Source organism: Littorina saxatilis, linkage group LG11 (genome assembly GCF_037325665.1).
Source record: "Littorina saxatilis isolate snail1 linkage group LG11, US_GU_Lsax_2.0, whole genome shotgun sequence".
In the NCBI taxonomy this organism is placed as follows: domain Eukaryota; kingdom Metazoa; phylum Mollusca; class Gastropoda; order Littorinimorpha; family Littorinidae; genus Littorina; species Littorina saxatilis.
Genome location: NC_090255.1, coordinates 30,469,864 through 30,476,026, shown reverse-complemented (window position 1 = coordinate 30,476,026; position 6,163 = coordinate 30,469,864). Strand labels below are relative to the sequence as shown.

The following is a 6,163-nucleotide window of genomic DNA, read 5'->3' as shown; positions in this document are numbered from 1 at the left end:
CGAACCCCGGGCTTCGTGGAAGATTACTTGACCAAAATTTCAACCAATTTGGTTGAAAAATGAGGGCGTGACAGTGCCGCCTCAACTTTCACGAAAAGCCGGATATGACGTCATCAAAGACATTTATCAAAAAAATGAAAAAAACGTTCGGGGATTTCATACCCAGGAACTCTCATGTCAAATTTCATAAAGATCGGTCCAGTAGTTTAGTCTGAATCGCTCTACACACACACACACACACACGCACACACGCACATACACCACGACCCTCGTTTCGATTCCCCCTCGATGTTAAAATATTTAGTCAAAACTTGACTAAATATAAAAACAAGTCGCGTAAGGCGAAAATACAACATTTAGTCAAGTAGCTGTCGAACTCACAGAATGAAACGGAACGCAATGCAATTTTTCAGCAAGACCGTATACACGCCGGAACCTCGGCTGTACCCGCGGATAACCGCAGGCTCTGCAGGCTGTTCACCGCAGACAGAAATTGTCAACACGAGTGGTGAGTGTCTGCACAAAATCGTCTCTGCTTTCTCTAAAATGACATATCATTACAAAACTATTGTTTGTACTTCAACCTAAGGTATTATAGCACCCTATCGTCGATTTAATTTTTTCCTTTCGTTCGTATGTGAAGGCTGAGCTTCGAGTATTTGTGGATTTCCTGTAAAAAGTGCCAAAATTCTGACTTCTGCAACTTGTTTAATAAGCTTGGATTTCCGTAATAAATGTGTAAAGTCAGAATTTTGGCACTTTTGGTATACTCGTAGCATCGTCAGTCCACCGCTCATGGCAAAGGCAGTGAAATTGACAAGAAGAGCGGGGTAGTACTTGAGCTGAGAAGGATAGCACGCTTTTCTGTACCTCTCTTCGTTTTAACTTTCTGAGCGTGTTTTTAATCGAAACATATCATATCTATATGTTTTTGGAATCCGGAACCGACAAGGAATAAGATGAAAGGGTTTTTAAATTGATTTCGACAATTTAATTTTGATAATAATTTTTATATTTTTAATTTTCAGAGCTTGTTTTTAATCCAAATATAACATATTTATATGTTTTTGGAATCAGAAAATGATGGAGAATAAGATGAACGTAAATTTGAATCTTTTTTTTTACTTGACCAAAATTTCAACCAATTTGATTGAAAAATGAGAGCGTGACAGTGCCGCCTCAACTTTCACGAAAAGCCGGATATATGGTGTGTAGAGCAATTGAGACCAAACTACTGGACCGATCTTTATGAAATTTTCCATGAGAGTTCCTGGGATTGATATCCCCGAACGGATTTTTCTTTTTTTGGAGAAATGTCTTTGATGACGTCATATCCGGCTTTTCGTGAAAGTTGAGGCGGCACTGTCACGCTCTCATTTTTCAACCAAATTGGTTGAAATTTTGGTCAAGTAATCTTCGACGAAGCCCGGACTTCGGTATTGCATTTCAGCTTGGTGGCTTAAAAATTGATTAATGACTTTGGTCATTAAAAATCTGAAAATTGTAAAAAACAAAAAAAGTATAAAACGATTCAAATTTACGTTCATCTTATTCTCCATCATTTTCTGATTCCAAAAACATATAAATATGTTATATTTGGATTAAAAACAAGCTCTGAAAATTAAAAATATAAAAATTATTATCAAAATTAAATTGTCGAAATCAATTTAAAAACACTTTCATCTTATTCCTTGTCGGTTCCTGATTCGTGAAAGCGAAATTACAACATTTAGTCAATCTGTCGAACCCACAGAATAAAACTGCACGCACTGCAGTGTTTTCAGTCACGAGTATAAAACAGCTTCGTCAATCCACGCGGCAAGGAAGTCGCTCAATTTTTGCGTGCAACACGAAGTAAACAGACATGCAAGAATAGCGACGGGTTCAAGTTTAGGTCGCTCCAGGAGAAAAATTCCCGCGGATGTTGGCCTTTAAGTGTTTCTTGTTCACAAAAGCACCAATCAAAAAATTGCTCCAGGGGCCCGCAACGTAGTACAATACATGACCCCACTGGGAGAATGCAAGCTTCCAGCACAAAGGACCAAACATTTCCCACACACTGCTTGACCAAAATCCTTACAAACACCGACCATATTCTATACAAGAACCACTCAACAAGGGTAAAAAGTGAAGAATTTTATGGGTGAGAAAAGGAAAGTAAAAGGACTTCGGGGAGGCAGAAATAGAGAAGAAACAAGAAAAAGATCCTAATTAGGTTCACGGCATCGAGAGTGATGCGACCTTCTCTCAGAAGTTAGTAGAGAAGGCTCCCCCATCCACCACCCGGGGGACGCGCCTCTACGCCAATTAGGGGGCGCGAGGGAAACTATCCGTATAGAATGGGGGCCTCCTGGCCCCCATAATAATAATAAGAACACAACTATAATCATGTCAAGGAAAAAAGACAAAGAAAAGAACGAGGAAAATGCGTCAATGCCCATAGAAAATAGAGGTCGTGTCAACACGCATAGGCAGGGAGTACGGGTCAGGGTGATTGGGTTGCAGTGGGGTTGGAGGGTCAAGGTCAAAGAAATCATGATGACTATATAAGAAGCGTCAAGAAGAAAAAACCCATGAGAGACTAATGGGAATTTATCTGATTTCGGGTTTACACTGAAAAATAGCTTCAGCATAGACGATGTGTGAGACTTGTAAAATTTACCTGTTGAAGTCGTGAAATTCATTTTGCTAGGGTTGTAATTTATCTGAGATTTTCAGGTGCCATAGAGTGACCTTTTTTTCAAAATCATCACTATTGATTAAGTTTACTTTGCGAATGTTATCATTACAAAAGCATTCTGTCATCGTAGCTGTTTTGTGTGGCATTTATCCAACTGAAGATCGCAGAAGTTATTGTCCAAGAAAAAAAATCTCCAAACGTGGTCTTTTGGGTGTGTGCTCCTTCTGACTGCAATTCTGCTGAGAAATACTTGTAGATTCTTCATCATCGTGCTCCTTCTGACTGCAATTCTGCTGAGAAATACTTGTAGATTCTTCATCATCGTGCTCCTTCTGACTGCAATTCTGCTGAGAAATACTTGTAGATTCTTCATCATCGTGCTCCTTCTGACTGCAATTCTGCTGAGAAATACTTGTAGATTCTTCATCATCGTGCTCCTTCTGACTGCAATTCCGCAGAGAAATACTTATATATACTTGATTATTCAACAGCGATTGCTTTCAAAAGAAAACATTCGCACACATTTTAAAACCATGGGCTTCACGATTTCTACGCTGATGGGCTTAGTGTGTGCTGGTGTGGGGTTGATCGTCCAGATAGTGGGTGTGACCACGCCTGGATGGGTTGTGGTGGGGGCTGTGAGGTCTGGCCTCTGGAAGCAATGCGTCTCCAGTACGTGTGTTCACTTTGAACACGTCCCGGGTATGTTTAGTATTTCTCTTTTTTACTTTTTGTTTTGTTTTGTTGTCGTCATCGTCGTCATCGTCGTTGTTGTTGTTGTTGGTGGTGGTGGTGTTGGTGTTGGTGTTGTTGTTGTTGACCCCGGCTGCTTCAATCTTTACTTTTTTTTACCTTCTTTTTCTTTCTTCTTTTTTTTTGTTCACCCTATTTGGGAAATAATCAAAATAGACAAAGCCTGTCAACGTTTACATTCGAGGAGATGGTCAAATGATTTATATACTCAAACCGTGTTGTATTGTTTAGCTGGTTTGCGTATTTTGTGTGTTATGTCATCATTCCTATTGATGCAGCGCCACCATTGACATAACACCCGAAATACGCAAGCCAGTTAAACCGAACAACATGCTCTGGGAAGATAATTGATTTGAATTTCTGCTCGTATACAAAAGTTGCCAGACTTTGCGTATTATGATTTTATTTGTCGATTATTCAATTGGTCCTTACGTTTCTGTCGGGGCGATTTTGAGGGGTTGTCACGTGATTCGTGTTATAAAAATCTTTCATCCGAAAGGTGTGCCAGATAGTCAAGTGGATTGGCTTAAATGTAATGGAAAGTTTGAATCAAATATCACGGGAATTAACGCTTTAAATGGGGCGCGAAATTTGTTGCAATAATTTGTTTGCTAAGTTTATAATATTGACTTGACGCAGTTTAATGCTGTGGACTTTAAGACCACTGCTACGTATTCTCAATGTCTTTTGTCTTTGTTTCTAGGCTATCTTGCAGTGTGTCGAGTCTTTGGAATCCTAGCAATTGTGGTGTTGGTGGGATGTGTGTCAGTTGGAATCATGAAGTGCTTCATGGACAAGGATTGGCTTTCTGTCATCGCCGCCACTTTGGGTATTACAGCAGGTGATAATATAGGCTTGTGAGTGGTGGTGGTTGTGGGGAGGGGGGGGGGGGTGGACGGGGTGGTAGAGCAGCTGTGGTTGAACAACAAGCTGTCAAGCACTTTGTTTGTGCCGTCTGAGTTTATGTTCACAACCTCCCCCCACGCCCCCCCCCCCCCCCCCCCCCCCCCCCGACACAGACAAACAGACGCATAACACGTTAACTTAGTTACGGGCATGGGCGTACGCGCATTCGCTTACACACATACCACCCCAATATACACATGCACACAGACACAGACAATTACACAGAAACACACATACGCGCACTCACACACACACAACCCCCCCCCCCCCCGCACACACACTCACACACAAGCACCCCATCAGCACACACACACACACACTGGCATGCACCCCCACCACAAACACATGCCCCCACCCACCCACCCCCCCTCACCACAAAACACACACACACACATGCACCCCCCTCAGGCCACACACACACACACACACACACATACATGCGCACCCCCCCCCCCCACCACCACAAACACACACACAATACCTTCGTCAAAAGTTATCTGCAAATTCTACCCGTTGGGTAACGCACTGTATTTTCTTACCAGAAAAAGAGTGCAGATCACATATCACCTCGTTCTGTCTGTTTCAGGTTGCTTTATCCTGATTCAAGTTGCAATCTACGCCAGGAAGACTAAACCGAGCTTCGACAGCTCTTCCCTTATTCTGACCAACGTGGCTTGGGTTCTCTCCCTTACTGCCGGAGTATGCTTCACCTGTAGCCAAGGAAAACCCTGAAGCTAAAGAAACGAGACGTTCTGATGAATATGTTTCGTTTTGTCGGACGTTTCATTCACTAATCTTTTTGCGCTTAGTAAATGTTCACCTTTACAACTTTCAAGGGAAAATAAAGAACGAAAATATACAAGCTTTAAAGAATGATTTGTTATTTCTTGCAGTTGTTAACATTTAGTCAAGTTTTGACTAAAAATCGAGACGAGGATGGTGGTGGTGGTGTGTGTGTGTGTGTGTGTGTGTGTGTGTGTGTGTGTGTGTGTTGAATGTTTGAGTGCGTGCTGTGGTGTGTGTGGTCGTATATAAATTATGCTACGATATATTCATATTTTGATCAAAGCTTTATCGTGAAATACTAGCGTGCGCAATACAACACACCATCTTCTTTTGCATATTATATTCTATGAACACAGTGTATGGATTCATGTATGCAGGTGTGTTACTGAAATCTCTCTATATCCTTCACACATCCCTTCCTCCTTCTCGTGTTGTGACTTATGATTTCATATTGTAAATCAAAATGGAGACATTTTGAGTTATAGATACGATATTTATTGAGAGCACTCTTGTTCTAAAGAACATCGAGCTGGTTGCTAGATAGAAGGCTTAACATAAATGCACTGCCAAATATATTAAACAATGATTTTGTGGTAATGTTTGGGGTATATGTTGTTTCATTTTGGTTGTCGAACTAGTCTTATTCTCTTTTTCATTAGTCATACAAATGTTTGGTAAAACGTAAAGCCATCAAATAAACAATTACAACAAAATCAAAAACAAAAAAGAAGAACAAGAACAACAACAAGAACAATAACAACAACAACAACACGCATAGAAAACACCAACATGCCTAAACACCAGAGAAATAGAATTACTGGTTAGAACAAAAGTAAAATATTATTTATAAGGAAATCAGATTTGAATACCATTTCAAAATGAATGAACACAATGTGTATGTAAAATTCACCAGTTATTTTAACGTGATTGTGATATGGGGTATACATGTATGTTGTTTCATTCTGGTTGTCGAACAAGTCTTATTCTCTTTTTCATTAGTCATACACATGTTTGGTAAAAAGTCAAATAAGCAATTAC

At 40.4% G+C, this 6,163-nt stretch overlaps 1 long non-coding RNA gene across 1 annotated transcript; it reads left to right on the top strand.

Annotated features, from left to right (window-relative positions):
• The first annotated feature begins 2,569 nt into the window (after nucleotides 1-2,569).
• LOC138980242 (uncharacterized) lies at nucleotides 2,570-5,222 on the top strand. The gene is made up of 3 exons (XR_011460274.1): nucleotides 2,570-3,382; nucleotides 4,137-4,274; nucleotides 4,926-5,222. It is a non-coding gene; the product is annotated as an uncharacterized lncRNA (long non-coding RNA).
• The last annotated feature ends 941 nt before the right edge of the window (nucleotides 5,223-6,163 follow it).